The 17,779-nt window shown below is 36.7% G+C and overlaps 1 protein-coding gene across 3 annotated transcripts in view; it reads left to right on the top strand.

Annotated features, from left to right (window-relative positions):
* Positions 1-17,779, top strand: part of LOC131048390 (dephospho-CoA kinase) — a 72,240-nt gene that overhangs the window by 3,415 nt on the left and 51,046 nt on the right. Inside the window, exons 2-6 of one of the 3 annotated variants that reach the window (XR_009358712.1) lie at positions 8,870-9,407; positions 9,545-9,774; positions 9,871-10,424; positions 10,546-10,954; positions 11,083-11,540. The exons of the other annotated variants lie outside the window; for them this stretch is intronic. The gene's annotated coding sequence lies outside the window, so the exon portion shown is untranslated. Of the gene's footprint in view, positions 1-8,869; positions 9,408-9,544; positions 9,775-9,870; positions 10,425-10,545; positions 10,955-11,082; positions 11,541-17,779 lie in introns of those variants that run through there. 3 annotated transcript variants of the gene reach the window in all.

Below are 17,779 nucleotides of genomic sequence, written 5' to 3'. Positions count from 1 at the left end.
ATAATTTAATTTGATTGCTTTGTGAAAATAATTTAAATAGTATTTAATTTGTATAGATATCTCAAATGCATTTATATGCAACTTGTTGCATTTCAAAACTGCAAATAATAGAATTTGGGAAAAAAGCAAAATTTTTTGTAGTGATTGCTTAGTGTTAAATAATCAAATTGACAAACTAACGAAAAACAAGAACACATCAGAGATTCAAACATAAACAAGACAACGCAAATTTATAGTGGTTCACCAATATGGCTACATCCACTCTTCAAGCAGGGCAATATCTTTTATTCACTTCTTTCAGATAATTACATACAACAGCAACTGGCTTTTTAAGCAATTGCAACACCAATAACCAGAATGTGAAGAGCCAAGAGTTTGGGAGGGAAAGCATAATGACTGTTGGGTTTCATATCCAACAAATCTCCCAGTTGAAACCCAACCACTGTTGCAAACAATCAATCTTATATATCCCCTGCATTTCAATTCTTAACATCATATTGTAACCAAGGCCGGAGAAGCACTACAAGATTTTAACTTAGCAAAAATTTGTTCAAGTACACTCTGGATTAATCTTCTCCAAAATATATCAGAATCAGTAAAACTTAGCAGCAGTTCAAACACTTCCATGACTTTCTTCACATGTTTGATAGCATCTCTGTGACACATACGACAGTCACACAGTCCTCCCCCAAATAGTTTAGCATCTTGAATATTACCCACATTGAAAGTCACTGTATTCTTGAGACAAACTTGAATATAGGCATCTGCAACAAGGAGACACAAAAACCTTTCTTGTCCAAATTCTTTACTGGCAACAGGATTAAAAATATTATTTCTGGTATCATCACCATTTCTAATTTTATGCACCCTTTGCAAATTGTTGTTCCCTTGTATAGCAAAAACTCCAAAGTCTAATTGTTTACATAAATTTTCTTGTAATTTCCTCACCCTTGGCGCTGAGTTACCAACCACAGTCTGTATTCTACCCACAATACTTCGCAACCTATTCACAAAAAATTCATTTCCACAAACTTCACCATGAGCATCAACCAGAATGCCCCTCATTCTTGTATTTAAATCTGTTTGTTCCCATGCATAATGACATTCCATGAGTTGAAGTGTAGAAGATCCATCCAAAACAGAAATCACAGACTCGTCAATTTTATGTATATTCTTATCATGTTGAGTAACATGCTGATTGTTTGCCAAGGTAGCAATATAATTTCTTGCCACAGAATGATCAAACAGAGCAAATTTCTTAACACCAACTACTTAAGGATTTTGTCCAACAACATTACAAAAAACAGAAGCTCCCCTTTGCCCTTTGCCTCCCATTTTAAGGCCTCGCAGACAGACAGGAAAAAATTGTGGCTGACCAAGGTAAGTGAAAGATGCCGTTTATTGATTAGCACAATCTGACAGGTTTGTTTAAATAAAATTCTTTGACCAGCATGTAGATGTTTTGGGTTTGACGAGTTTTTAAGGATAATTTGCGTGTTATTGACTTTTAGAATGTTGCACAATCGATTCAATACAAATTGAAAATTAAATAAGTTTGATAATTGAAAATCAGAACTCTGATTTTTATTACAGCAGTGCAATTTGGTAAGGAAAGACAGTTTATTTTTGCTCAAGGTGCAAATTTGCATACCAGGAGTCCAAAGCTTGCCTAATTGAGCGTCCTTAATTGACTTAACTTCAATATGTTAGTTTTTAGTGATCAGATTAGCAGTATAGAACAGAAAATCAGAATGCAAAGTAAATCATACACATAACACACATGTACCCTGAGAAAACCTCACTCTTGGAGAAAAAACCCAGCAACCAAAGATCTCAGATCCGATTAGATTAGATATAGCAGCAGATTACAATATTGCCCTTCTAGGGCATACAAAGAACTTATCTGAATCACAGTTCAGGTCAGATTTGAACAATCGCCTAGATTGTTGATTGCAGATCATGTGAGGGAGTTTGCTTGCCCTAGAACAGATGTAGCACAACCTGAAGTAAGGTCAGCAGCGTTGAAACAGGTTCGACAGCCTTGGGGCAGGCTTAGCAGACCTAGGAGCAGATTCGGCAGACCTAGGAAGATGTTCGCCTAGCTAGAAGACAATTTCGCTGACTTCAGAATGTAGTTTACTGATCTTTTGGAGCAGAACAGATCACATTAAGGTAGATGATATTCGCTTATGTTATATCATTTGTGACCTCAAGTCACTTCTTTTATATACATGCCCTTAACACTTATGCCTAGGTCGGCTTTGGTGCCAAATTACAAATTCACAAGTTACATTATAGGGTCAAACCCATTTATAACCACAAGTTACATTCGCCATTATAGGGTCAGACCAATATCACAAGTTACATCGGTTAGGACCTGACCAATAACACTTTACAAGTTAAATATTAATAGGTCTTGACCTACTGAATTTACAAGTTACACAATATCCCAAATAGGCCCATACACAATAAATTTTAAGGCCGAAGGCCACATTTAAATTTACCAAGCTAGGTTGGCCCAATCAAGGGATATGACTTAGCTACATTTTCAACACTCCCTCTTAGCTAGGGAGGATCCCTTGATTAATCAAGTTACATCGTGACCATGCTTCATGGACTCTTTCCATGATATCCACCATGCATTTTCATAGAGGATGAATTCAATATACATCATGGACTCCTTCCATGATATTCATCATGCATACCTGCAAAGGATGAATCCTAAGTACATCATGGACTCCTTCCATGATACCCATCATGCACAACCACAGAGGATGGATCCACCTTGCGTTGCCCGCAGAGAGTGGAAGAGGTCTTACACCTCAAAGAAACTACCACCTTGCACTCTGCAGAGGGTGATCCCACCTTGCACTCCGCAGAGGGCGGAATGAGGGCTCTAACATTAGACTTCTTCTAGAGAAGAATGCAATACCACCATGCCTACTTGCAGAGGGTGGAACGAGGGCTTTCACCTCAACCTTCTCCCGGAAGATTGCCTTACCCGAGGGCTTTCACCTCAATCTTCTCCTAGAAGATTGCCTTAACCAAGGATATGGCTTCCTCTGAAACTGAAACAACAAACAAGCTCCCTCTGAAGCTGAATACAACAAGCTCCCTTTGGAGCTGAAAACAAGAAGCTCCCTTTGAAGCTGAACCTAATCGTAGTATCATCAACTAAGCTATGTCTCTTAGTCTTCAGCTTGTGATGCTTCCTCACAGGATGTGTCAAAACCTTCCTCTCTTGAATACAATCATCATCTTTATGCTCCTCAGCCCGTCCTAAAAGCATTTACGAGAGGTTACTAATAGTTCAAGACTATCATACATGATTCACTATCCAATGAATTGATAACAACATGAAAAATTCAAAAAATACTTCTCTTATAAGTTAGTCCTCAACATTCTTTCCTAATTTCGCTTAGCAATGAAATTACAATCCACTTAGGTCATAATGAAGCATTTGATGATGATTGCGTGGCCTTCAGGCCTCGCCATCACTTATCATCTATCTTCAACTCAGTGACGACATGTAGGAGTTGCACGCAAGGATCACTCAAAGCTGTCAACACAACAGACTAAAATAATAAAAGTAACCTTGATACAAATTTGCAGCATTGTCAACTTGCACAAACCAAGTATCATGCCAATGTTGGGAAATATTGTACCAAATTATAGCTTACCAAAACACTCAGAAAATTATTGAATAAGGACATATCAACTTGGTAAGAGTTATTTTATGAAAGAGCAGATCTGTTAACTCAATCTGGCCAAACAGCTAGGTCAGCCAATAACAAACTTAATTAAATTCAATGAAACATCAGATGTTCACCTTGCAAGTGACTGGAAGCTACATGTAAACTCAAGGAGCCATATAAACATTTATGATTAAAGGCATCGAATCTCACCATGTTCACCCGTTCTTACCTACTGACTATTATGGCCTACCAGAATAGTAGGGCCCCTTCAATCTTCCTCCTTTCTGATCTGTTTCCAAACTTGTAGGAAGTAATGACATAATCAGCATAAAGGTATGGCCAGCATGAGGGTACGACCAGCTATAGGAGAATTGAACCACCAGTCATTAAGCCTCTCAAACGCCTCCAAAAACTTCCGATATACTTCACGAATCTGTTAATCTGATTATGCTAATATGAACCTGGCTTTGATACCATGTTAGTTTTTAGTGATCAGATTAGCAGTATAGAACAGAAAATCAGAATGCAAAGTAAATCGTACACATAGCACACATGTACCCTAGGAAAACCTCCCTCTTGGAGGAAAAACCTAGCAACCAAAGATCTCAGATCTGATTAGATTAGATATAGCAGTAGATTACAATACTGCCTGTCTAGGGCATAGAAAGAACTTATTTGAATCACAGTTCAGGTCAGATTTGAACAATCACCCAGAATGTTGATTGTAGATCATGTGAGGGAGTTCGCTTGCCCTAGAACAAATGTAGCACAACCTGAAGTAAGTTTAGCAGCGTTGGAACAAGTTCGGCAGCCTTGGGGCTGGCTTGGCAGACCTAGGAGCAAGTTCGGTAGACCTAGGAAGATGCTCGCCCAGCTAGAAGACAATTTCGCTGACTTCAAAATGTAGTTCACTGATCTTTTGTAGCAAAACAAATCACATTAAGGCAGATGATATTGGCTTATGTTATATCACTTGTGACCTCAAGTCACTTCTTTTATATACATGCCCTTAACCCTTATGCCTAGGTCTGCTTTGGCGCCAAATTACAAATTCACAAGTTACATTATAGGGTCAGACCCATTTATAACCACAAGTACATTCACCATTATAGGGTCAGACCAATATCACAGGTTACATCGGTTAGGACTTGACCAGTAACACTTTACAAGTTAAATATTAATAGGTCCTGACCTATTGAATTTACAAGTTACACAATATCCCAAATAGGCCCATACACAATAAATTTTAAGGCCGAAGGCCACATTAAAATTTACCAAGCTAGGTTGGCCCAATCAAGGGATACGACCTAGCTACATTTTCAACACAATACATGCTGATGTGTGAGCTCCCAAAGAGTGGAATTAGCTCCAAAAGACTTTATTGACTTTGAAATGAATTACCAAAAACAACTGGAGAAGATCTAAGCAGACCCAGATTGATTTCCAAAACCTTGCCAGGAGAAGTCACCCAATTTGACCTCTTTTTCCCAATAAATTGCATATGTAGCTCAAATGAGATATGGATTCTTTGAAATAACCACTAATCTGCCTTAATCCAATCCCAACAATGAATTCCCAGGCAAAAGATGATTCCAAAACCCTCCTGTTTATTAATTTGATCTCCCAAGCTAGCTAGAACGGTACAATCTAGCTGGGAAATACAGCTGGCCCCAAATGTGCACAGTTTTCATTGAAAATGATCAAATTCCTGCTCAGATCTGAATATCAGAATGATAACCTGCTGTAGCTGTCATTAAAACTCTGATTTTAGCCCTCCTTGACCAGATATAAACATTCCAGGCAAATCGATATGTTGAAAAGTGAGAGGGGTTTTGTCCTTTCACCAAGAAATGGAGGTTTTCGTCTCCAAATCCACTCCAGTATTTTGCCAAACTCATTACAGACCTGCAGAAGATAATATTCTCTCAAAAAATAAAAAACTCAATGCCAAAATGATTGTCAAATTCACTTTTTATTTCAACTCTAACCCTAATTTCGAATTAGGGTTTCATTTCCCCTTTTATTAATAAAATAACTTTATTTTATTTATGTCTCCTTATGAAAATCGAACCACAAGGGGCCTCCATCATTATTTTAATTTGACCCCTTCATTATTACAGTAATATTTGCTAAAATGCCTAGGTAAGAGGGCCAATGAATTATTATAACTTATTTCTCCATAAAGTGATTATAATATCACTTTATTATTATTTTACTAAGTCCAAACTTAGGAAATATTAAAATATTTCCTTATTTATTAATAAAATGAGATCCGGGGCTCAGATTGGAATTCCATCTGAAGTGCTATGCTCATTGTTGACGATTGAACCCCTATAGGCTGGCTGGTAGTTCCTCCTAAAAAATAGGAACTTACCTTAAAAAATAGGAACCTCGCTCAAAGTGCCAAAAATTGTCAGAGAGGCTCCTGCTCAGCTCAATGATCCCTCGGGTGGTCAACTTGTTAACTGCCAGTTCTCCCTAAAAAAATAGGAGACCTCCCTAAAAAGTAGGAATTGCTGTTTGAACGTCTGAATCAGCTCACAAAGCCCCCCTGCAAGGCTCCATGACTCCTGAATGGGTTCCCTCTTCACTCCACTGGCCTACGGAAACCAGATGATAGGCCAATCCCTGCTCAATTGCCTGTCACCTAGGAAGGTGTAATGTTCCCATTTTGGCGTGGAGTTGTTTGTATTTGATTGTTTAAGAAATAAGGGGAAATTATTTAATTTAATATTATATAAGTTGTCTCATATTTATTTAAAAACATACGTGAGATGACTTTATATTTTATTGAATTAATAAAATGACTAAGTACAAAATTAAAAATAATTAATAAGTCACTTATAAAAAATATTATTTTATATTAAAAAGAGAAGCTTCTAGAAGCTGACCGATCCTTGTGAGGAAAAGGATAAAGGGGGGATGTGGCTCATTGTTTGGCATCGGTTATTTGCTATCTTCTCTTGTATTGTGGTTGTGGAGCCAAGGGTTGTTCGCAGATTTGGTCTTAGGGAACAATACCTCCCTTTGATCTGCATATTTGAGGGGGCTAGAGATCCTCCAAAGGGTTGCCTTGAGAGTGAGGGACATTCAGTCCTTCATACCGAGCTAATGGGGGTTTGATATCAGTTTCATGGTGTACGATTTTGTTGAAGACTTCAGCTCTAGGGTGAATGGTGTTTCAGCTCATCACTTTTGACGTACATGTGTATCGATTTTAATTGGGAATTTTAGGCGATTCATCCTAGAGGCAATTGAAGGTGAATTAAGGGCATTGTAGGTGTAAAGTCAGGTCTGAAGCAAATCGAACTTCATCCCTCCATTCCCACGATTTTGGTTGTATCACCTTGCTCAAGCATCGAATCCTCCATTTGTTGATAGTGCTACTATTTGGGAAGGTCAGCGATAATTTTCTGTTGTTGGAAGGAGATCTCAGTGCTGGAAATTAATTGTTATCAGTCATTCACATCTGCAGCAGGGCGATTTGAAGAACAGTTCGATTTGACTCAAGGGAGGCTCCAAAAATTAGGATACTGCTTGCTTCTTCAATCTCAGACTTAGGCGATTTATACGAGGTTCATTTGCCATCAATATTTCCTTGTAATTCTCAGTTTGTATGTGGAGTCTTTGCTGCCATATGTCTTCAGACAATCTGAAATTTGGTCACTGTTATTATTAGTCTGGTCACTGTTATTATTAGTCAATGTTTTGGGTATAAGCTGGCCAATGTAATGAGCATTTGATTTTCTAAAATTAAGGGAGATATAAGGTTGCTTCAGTCTATATGTTGTTACTCGATTGCATGCCAACTATTTGTCATAATTACAGTCTGTTATAATCACACATTTCTGCATATCTATTCATGCTTTTTCATCAAAACATAAAAAAAAAATATAAGTTGCATTAGCATCTATGATTTTGTCCTATTTATTTGCAAGTCATCCGCATTTAAAACCAATCTTCCTAGTGTCAAAATCAGCCTAAAGTGCTGCAGAAATCTGAATAGCATAACACACAGGTGGTCTACAAACCTGCATAACACGCAGGTTATACAGTTAGGAAGTTTAAACAGTAGGGTAATCAGCACATCGTTTGACAATATCCCTTGGGTATCTTAGTTAATAACAGCAGGGATATTACAGAAGGGGACATTACAGTAAGACATTCCTGTGCCATAAGTGAATGACCCAAATGCACCAGCAAAGAATAGATCGTGGGGTATCATTAGTTGTCTCCTTGTGTTGACCGTGTACATACCTCCGCCACAAACCACACCTTACAATTAACCCGCAAGGTTTCATTATATTCTCTAGTAACAGATTCATCCCTCTTTCGCTCCTCATTAATACTTGACCCTTAAGCAATGGTCATCCTTTCTTTGACCAACTTCAGGAGAATCCAATTTAGTCGTGGCCCCATGTGCTCCATTACAAACCCGCTGCACAGGAACACCGACTGCATCTGAAATAATTCTTTTATGGTTATCCGGTTCATAGTTACAAGACTTGCAGAGTCTTGCCAAGTCTCGGTGAATCTCGAGGTAGGTCGCCTCTGTCGAGGCCAAAGGACCCTGGACTTGGACTCGGCCGAGCTTGGCTGGGTTTGCGTAGACTCGCTAAGTTTGCCAGACTTGGCAAACTCACCAAGTCTTGAGCCCTGGACTCTGCCACCCAGGCAAAATAAAAAAAGCAAACAAAAATTAATGTGTTTGTTTGAAGTGAAACAAAAGGTAAATATATTTTGACTCACCCTAAAAAGTCAATTTTCTTGTTTGCGAACACGAGGAGAGAAAAAGAGGGTTTTGAGCAAAAAAATAGAGTCATTGAAGAGTAGACTAGCAGATAGATTGAAGAGGAGATTGCAATTGTTGATTGTTTGTGCAAGTTTGTAGCTTGCATTCAAGCATTTAAAGGTGTTAAAGAATGATTTGGAAGAAGTTTCTAGCAAATTTAAAGAGGTAAGTTACATTTTTTTGTTATTTTTTGATTTTCTTACTTTTATATTTCCATTTCTTTGTACGTTTGTTTTGTTTTTGTTTTATTTTATATTGATGGAAAAAACATGAAAGTTGAAACCCTAGTTTTGTTTTTTCATTCTATTATTTATTTTTAAGTTTTAATTTATTTAGAGTAAGAGACATTATGCTGATTTTTTGCATTTATAATATATTGCAGCATAATGTCTCAACCTTCCAGTAGTAGAAGTGGTGCCCCAAAGGCAGACCCAATTAGAAAGGATAAGGCTTGGAAACATGGCATCCCTGGGTCAAAAAAAGAAGTAACATGAATATAATGGGGGAGGTATTAACTGGTTGAAATATCACATTGCACAAATAGAATGCCATGATGCCAAACCATGCAAACTAGCACCCCCTGAGGTTATAAGTGAAGTGCAAGCTCAATTAGAGGAATATGAAGAGATAAAAGAATTAAAAAAGAAGCAAATGGAAGAAACGACAGCCATTGGTGGAGAGGCTTCTTCAAATCCTCGGCCTCCATTTCCTGCATCTAGAAGTAGTGGTAGTGTGAGTGTGAGCATTTGGTCTCGTATTCGTAAAAATAAATCCACAATAGACTCACTTTTTGTTCCACGCATGACTCCGGATGCCCAACCATCGCTTGAGAGCATGGGTAGGAATAAAAAGCATGATGCTGCGAAAATAGTAATCGGAGACTTTTGGTTCTACAACAACGTTCCATTTCATGCAATGAGGTATTCATTAGTATTTTGATTTCTGTGTCTTAAAGAATTTAAGAGTATGCCACATTCATTATTTTAATTTTTAAAGTTACAAGCTAAACTTAACAGTTAATAGTAAATTCTTATTCCGTTTATTTAATTTGTTTTAGGTCTCCATACTTGCAAATTATGGTAGATGCCATTACTGTTTGTGGTCAAGGGTTCAAAGCCCCTAATGATGAGGAGATAAAAGGCCCTATTTTGAGTCAAAAGGTGGCTGATGTTAAAGCCAAAATTGCCGAGCAACGTGAGATATGGAGGAAGGGTTGCACCATCATGACTGATGGTGGGACCGACAGAAGAAATATAACACTGCTGAATTTTCTTGTCTCCTCATCAGGTAATTGTACTTTCTATTTAGTAAAGTGTATTTATTACTGATTTATTGATTAAGTTTTTTAATTTTTATTTTACTAATTTTTTTTTTCTTTCTTAGGTAGCACGATGTTCTTGAAGTCGATTGATGCTTCAGACGATATAAAAAATGTTGAGTATTTCTGTGGGGTGATGGAGGAAGTGTTGGAGGATGTGGGTGAGTAGAATGTGGTGCAAATAGTGACAGATAATGCAGCAAATTATGTTGCTGTAGGTAAAATTCTTATGGAGAGGCACCCCACCTTGTTTTGGACCCCTTGTGCTTCTCACTGCATTGACCTAATATTGGAGGATCTTGGCAAAATTCCATGGATTAAAACATATGCAGAGACTGGAAGGAATATTTGTAAATACATATACAATCATACTTGGGTCCTCAACCTTATGAGAAATTCTACAAATAAGGAGGAGTTGGTTCGTCTAGGAATTACCCGACTTGCAACAAATTTTATCACGTTGCAATCCTTACTTTAGTCCAAGGCCGGATTGAAACGCATGTTTGTAAGTGAGGAGTGGACAACATCATCATATGCAAAGACCACTGCAGGGATTGAGACGATTGATCGGGTTTTTGATGAGCATAGCTCTTGGCAATCGGCCAAGGAGATTGTGCAGGTAATTAACTATTATATTTTTGTTCTCATTTTCATTTCATTTCCTTATTTTTATTCACACTTGTTTATGTAAAACTTAAAATTTAAAGCTTAATGTTTCAAGTTTCAACTTGTGATCACAGTTCATAGAGCCTCTTGTTGTTCTCCTACGAGTTGCTGATGGAGAGAAGCCCGCAATGGGCTACATTTATGAGGGCATGAACAGGGTGAAGGAGGCCATTAGAGCCATTTATTTAGGCAATTAGGCTAAATATGGTCCCATATGGGAGGTCATTGATCGACACTGGCACAATTTGCTTCATAGGCCTATACATGCAACTGCCTACTACCTTAATCCGACATTGCAATTTCGCTCTGATTTCAAGGCCGATGATGAGGTGTTGAGTGGGCTCTACGAAGTTGTAGAGCGAATGTCACCTAATTTATCAGTTGGAGCACACATAGTCCGTGAGGTAGAGATGTTTAGGAATGCACAAGGAGACTTCTTCTCACAAGACATATGCAAACATAACCGGACACAAATGATGCTAGGTAAAAATCTATTCAAGGCGTAGTTTAAAATTTAAATCTTAAACTTTTCTATCTATGATTCTATTACTATTATCGTAAACCTCAAAGTTATAGAATAGAAATGATTTTTAATTTTTTTTTTTTTTCAGATGCATGGTGGGAGATGTTTGGCAATAAGGTGCTAAATCTATAGAAGATTGCAGTTCATATCTTGAGCCAACCATGTAGTGCTTTAGGATGTGAGCGCAATTGGAGCATGTTTGAGCATGTTCACTCCAAAAAGCACAATAGGTTGGCGGTGCAAAGGTTGAATGATCTTGTGTTTGTTCATTACAACCTTCGCCTCCATCACAGACAGATCTTGGGCACTCACACATCTCCTATCACTTTAGAGGAGGTTGATCCACAAGCAGAGTGGAACATTGAGGTTGATGATCCTGTCTTCAATGATGAAGACTTAGAATCGGTTGATTAGGTGGATCTAGAGGCAGGGGTAGTAGCGATGGTAGAGGAGGCGGCTAGAGCACGAGGAGACTCATTGGAGGACCCTGAGATCGAGGATGATGTGGATGAGGATGTGGATGTCATTGAGGCTGAGCTGAAGCCTGAGACAGTTCTAGGACCTATCTTCGGCGCACACATAGGACAGTTGCAGGGTCGAGTGATCACTGATTTTGGCTCCTCTGAGCCTTAGACTTCTAGGCTCTAGCTTTTATGTTGAACTTGACATATGTTTTGAACTTTTGATGACATGGATTTCATATTCCATGAATTTTGTAGACATTTGACACTATCTATATTTCTAATGTGTTATTTAGTTTAGCTTATTTCCTTCAGCTCAAGCCTAAAATTTGTATTTATACTTATGTGATCAATGTAAACTTGTGTATGCCCTTTTATTTGATGAGATTATTGTGTCTTTAATGTTTATTTATTAAAGGATGCATGAAACAAGTTTTAAATCCTCAAAAAAATTTGAATTTTTTGGGTTTTTCAATTTGTCGAGTCTTGGCCAAGTCTTTGCTGAGTTTGGGCGTAGAGTCCGAGTCCGAGTAAAAAATCAGCTCGCCAAGTCTGAGCCAAGTCTGAGTCTTGTAACTATGATCTGGTTGTCTGTAATTTCTTTGGTTCACAGGATTGGTATCCTCGGTGGAGTTGCTTCTATTTTAACCACTTGCAACTGAACCACTAGTCTTCTTTTGAATATCAGGGCTCTTTGTTGTTATCTGCCCCTTAGATGAATTACTTGGATTACTATATAACTTCACAGTCAATACTTGTTTTTCATTTCTAGCCGGTTTCTTCTAGAGAATTGGCTCATTAATAACCAGTGTCATTGATTCCTCTATCTCAAACCAATTTATGTTCTTCTTGTTGTCTCTTGCAGCGTTTCTAGCCAAATCAAGAACTTCGGTGGTGAAATACTCAACAAAAACTTCATCTATTTCCATCGACAAAATTTCACATTCTTCCTCATCAAAGACTACTTGTTCTTTTAATTTTTTATAAGTGGGATCATAATTTCTAATGTCTACTTCTTCATTTCTCAGCTTACGTTTCCTCTGCTCCCTTTTCACTTTACTATGACATTCTGCTACATACAAGGTACCTAGTTTGCTGCCCTGAGCAATTACCAAGGTCCCCTTTTTGACTTTCCACCTATTGGATTCAAAATTGATCTCACATCCTCGAGAACCCAATTGACCAGTAGAGATTAAATTTTGTTTGAGTTGGGGAACATATCTAACATCTCTCAACAACCAACTATTTCCACTTTTCAACTTTAATAAAATATCCCCTTTGTTAATAATATCATAACATCTATTGTTAGCAAGAAAAACCTTACTGAAGTCACCGCTTTGCAGATTTTTAAAATACTCCTTGTACGGAGTTACATGAAACGATGCTCCCGAATCAAGCACCCACACATCAGTCGCAATTTCTTCTTCGGTTAAGATAAGAACACCTGCTTTTTCTTAATATGCTCCATTGGCTTCTTCCTCTTTTGGTTGATCTATCGTTTTCTTATAGTTCCAATAATTCTTTTTGATGTGGTCTTGGTTGCCACAATACCGGCAACCACCATCTCTTCCTCTAGATTTTGATCTTCCTCGTGATTTGTCATGATCTCTTGGACTCTTTCCCCTTTCTTTTGATCTGCCCCTATCATCTGCAATCAAAGCATTACCTAAACTTGGAGTCTCACCTGTACTCTTCCTTTGCATTTCCTCACTTAAGATTGTACCAACAACATCATCAAATTTCAAATTATTTGAACCAGAAGAATTACTAACTGCCATAACAAAGCTATCCCAGTTTTCTGGCAAAGAGGACAAAATTGATAGAGCTCAAACTTCTTCATCAAAATTTATTTTAACAGAAGCTAACTGACTGATAATTGTATTAAAATTATTGAAATGTTCTGCAACAAAACCTCCTTCAACCATTTTTATATTAAAGAACCGCTTAATAAAAAATACCTTATTTGATGCTGAAGGTTTTTCATACAGCTTATCCAAAAGACTCACCAAATCAGCAGTTGTTTTTGCTTTAGATATGTTAAATGTCACAGAAGGAGAAAAGGACAACAGAATCGCTCCTAGTGCTTTCCTGTCCAAAATATCCCAATCTTTATCTAACATAGATGCTGGTTTCTTGGCTTTACCTTGTAATGGTCCCCACAAATCTCTTGCACAAAAAATCCTTTATCTGCATTTTCCACAATGCATAATTCTGACCATTAAACTTATTGACCTTTACTTCTTCAGTCGCCATTGCTCCCACTCAAACTCGAAGCTCTCTTGCTGAACACAACCAGATTTGATACCAATTGTTAAATAATCAAATTGACAAATTAACGAAAAACAAGAGCAAATCAGAGATTCAAACATAAACAAGACAACACAAATTTATAGTGGTTCACCAATATGGCTATATCCACTCTTCAAGCATAGCAATATCTTTTATTCACTTCTCTTAGATAATTACATACAACAGCAGCTGGCTTTTTATATGCAATTACAACACCAATAACCAAAATGTGAAGAGCCAAGAGTTTGGGAGGGAAAGCATAATGACTGTTGGGTTTCATATCCAACACTTAGGAAGAGTAGTCTCAGCCCCAACTAGTGGTAGGGTATTGAGATTGGCAGCAACTTCAAATAAGTTAATTTGTTTGTTCCGTTTGCAAAATACAATTCTAGTTATTGACTTGCACATAAAATTGTAAATCAATTCAGAGGTTCATCATATCCTTGAATGTGAGCAACTTTTGGCATGCATAAGAGAAGTAATGTGTTCTTATATAAGGTTCATTTTTGAGAAGGGAAAATGAGGAACATCAATAAATTACTCTTGAGGTTTAGAAAATGATAGAAATTGTTAATATTGGTTTTCAAAATTGCAAATAATAGAACTTGAAAATAAAAATAATAATTGTGGAGTAGTGATTGCTAGGAAGAGTAATCTTGACCCCAGCTAGTGGTGGGGTACTAAGAGTTTGCAGCAACTTTAGATAAGTCAATTTGTTTTTTCTGTTTGCAAAATACAAGTGTAGTTATTGACTTGCACATAAAATTGTTGCATGTACTCGCAATGAGACTACAAGGCTTAACTAACTTTTTTCAACAAATCTTGATACGTAGGTTGGATAGAATATATTCCTAGAATTTAATTATTTTAATCTCTTATTTTTCAAGTCTCGTGCTTGTTACATTTATAACTCAATTCAGAGGTTTATCGTATGCTTGAAAGTGAGTGACTTTGGGCACACATCAGAAAAGAAATGTGTTTTTGTGTAAGGTTCATTTCTGAGAAGGAAAAAGAGGAATCATAATAGAGTACTCTTGATATTTAGAAAATGATTGAAGTTGTTAATTTTGATTTGAAGTGGCTATTAGTGTTACTGATTATTTTAAAGCTCTTATTGCTTCCACGACATACCAACTTAAAGATAATTTCAATGGTATGCTTGAAGGAAATTTAGTTTATTATACATTTGTGACCCTTTAAATTGTTGAGATGGTTATGTTTCTTCCTATGGCATTTTCGAAGTTTTAGTATGGATTTTAGTTCAACAAACATTCAAGATTTTTTTGACAACTTGACAATAGTGTGGTGAGGTGAATTAGTTTCAATGCCAAATTATTTTGTGATGCAATGATGATCATTATGTGCTTAGTTTAACAGAACTAGTGAGCAATTATAGGGTCCATGTAAAGGCCGTTTATTAAAATGTGATCTTGTCTGATTGTATTTTTGGTTAGCTTTGTTGGTTTTATTTTGTCATGTTGTCAATCAAAATATGATGTTAATCTAAACAATTGAGGCTCGAAATGACTTGTTAAAATGCTAATTGACATTTCCATAGTTTCTAGATTTACGTACAACTGTTTTAAGTTTTGTGGGTGAGTAATATTTGTATATGTTGCCACGATTGGGTCTTTATTTATATCATTACAAAATGACATTGAATGGTATTTTATAGTTTTTATCTTTATAGGGGTCTAATTATCCTAGAGCTATATGTGCTTATTTTCTAGTTGTAACTAAATATTTTGGCTTGAAAAATCCCATAGGAATTAAGGAGGATAATAATGGTCAGGTGTAGGGAGAAGATGGTGATGGCAATCCCTTGAATTTCCTATTGGCACATCTTTGCACCTCTTAAAGTTGCAAGTGCTAGTCTAATACTGAAACATAAACAAGAATGAGGCAATCTTTCTCTACCAAAATTATAAAAATTAATTTAAATTTGTTTTTCATCCAACAATTAAACGATATAATTATACAAGTCACTATATTTGTATAGCCACTCACATAACGCCTAGCTTGCTTGAACCTCCTCTTTTAGCAGTTCTAACATTTTCCCAATGTATTTTATGGAAATTTAGAAACCAGCAACATTTGATTTTGGCAGTCCATTTAAATGGATTTTTTATATTAAAAAAGAAAAAAGGTGCACATCAGCATTTAGAATAACACGACATCATTGGGTAAATTAGGTAGAATATGTGATTTGCTATTGGCATTGCTTGGAGGTGATTTGGTAGCCTTCAATTTATTTGTATGGCTCAAACCCTAAAATTGTAATGTTATCTTTTTGTTGATAGTTTTTTAAGGCTCTAAGGTGTAGGTCTCACTTCTTGTAGAGAAGGCCTCATATACAAACATATATGTGCTTTAGTTTGATGAAGTGTTGTAAATGGGCATTCCTGAATTCATCCAACTGAGATTCATATTCCCTTGTAGGAAATGGCCTCAATTTTATTCATGTTATTGGTAGTCAGATTTATAGTCTAGGAGATTATATTATCATGAAGATCCTTAATCTCGATCAATCCAAGTATGGGTACAAGATAATTCCTTTGGTGTGGAATCCATGCAAGAGGAATCTAGCTTGGTCTCTATGCCCTTTTTTTGTGGTCAAGATTCTGAGTTTGAATCACAAATCATTTATATGATTTGAATTAATCTACATTAAAAAAATAAATTGAAAGTTATTGCCTGCTTGAAGGTCCGGTTTGATCTTTTTGTATTGATTTGCATTTACTACTTGAAATGCCAATGACATTTAAGTCACAATTCCAACCCCCACCTCCCTGTAAACAAAATAAATCAAATACAAAACAATTTATTATTCAGTGCCAGTTTAACATAGCCAAAGCTAGGATTGATGGATGTCTTCTTTAAAGAAGATATGCAGGAAGTATATGGAGAGAACATCACTAGTGATACTTCAGGGCTAGAGTTGCATTTATTGGATTTTAGACTTGTGAGTGGAAATACATACTGAATGGATGGATAGAAGACCAATGATGCTGATGTTTCTTGTATTAGTTCTAATCCCACGGAATGGTATGGTTTTCACTTTATAGAGTGTTTGCTCCTCCTCCAGGCAGGTTGACCCCCTCTCCATCTCTTGCAAAATCCTATCAAAGTACGTTTATATTATCATGAATACAAAGCAATTTAAAGATGGAATTTTGAATTCTTAAAGTTAAAAATATCATTATTTGTTCTGCTTTTATTCTTATGGTGAAATCTTAGAACTTAAAAGCCATTTAAGATTTTAGTTATCACCCTCGTTAATTAGGCAATTGAAAAAAGATATTCATTGCACATTTTGGCAACCAATATAGAGCTTGTTAGATCTACGATGGAGATGGCCCCAAAATTGGAATCTTGTTTTGATATGATAGCTCTAAGCTAGTTATTCTCAAATGTAATGAATGTTGGCTTAGACCCCAATCTCTTTAAGGTTAGGATTTTGGTATTTTTGAGTCTTTAGATCTCCCAATGCTGTTGGGTGTGTTCATATTCATTCTAGAAACATGCAAAATGTTGATGTTAATGGGGTACATTACTTAATTGGTTTCGATCTATGTCCTATTCACACTCACTTAAGTTTACTTAGGGCACTTTTAGGTTATTTGCCTTTTGTGTCTCATGGCATATGATTGTGATACTTGTCATAATCCTACATTGTCCAATGACTCCTTGCCTATATAAGTGTTGTGACCTTTTCACACATCGCCCCATTGCTAACGGGGACCCCCTCTTTTTCCGTCTTTCTGCGTTGTTAGGTTAGGGTTTTGGCTGCTTAGTGGGTAATTTTGTGTTTCCCATGCCCGAGTTTCAGAGTTTTGATCATGCCTAGTGCCGTTTAGGGTTTTTGAAGTTATAGGATCAAGTTGCAAACGTTGATATTTTAATGATCCTAAATTTTGTCTAAGTGTTGACCTTTTGAGTATTAACGTGTTTTTAAACACGCACATCAGTGATTTTAAAGTGCCAAGGTATTCCTAGACCTTTTGGAGTTGTTTTCTCGCTCCTAAGGTATTATTT

This window comes from Cryptomeria japonica, chromosome 8 (genome assembly GCF_030272615.1).
Source record: "Cryptomeria japonica chromosome 8, Sugi_1.0, whole genome shotgun sequence".
Taxonomy (NCBI): domain Eukaryota; kingdom Viridiplantae; phylum Streptophyta; class Pinopsida; order Cupressales; family Cupressaceae; genus Cryptomeria; species Cryptomeria japonica.
The sequence above is the reverse complement of the archived record's forward strand: the minus strand, read 5'-3'. Positions and strand labels throughout refer to the sequence as shown.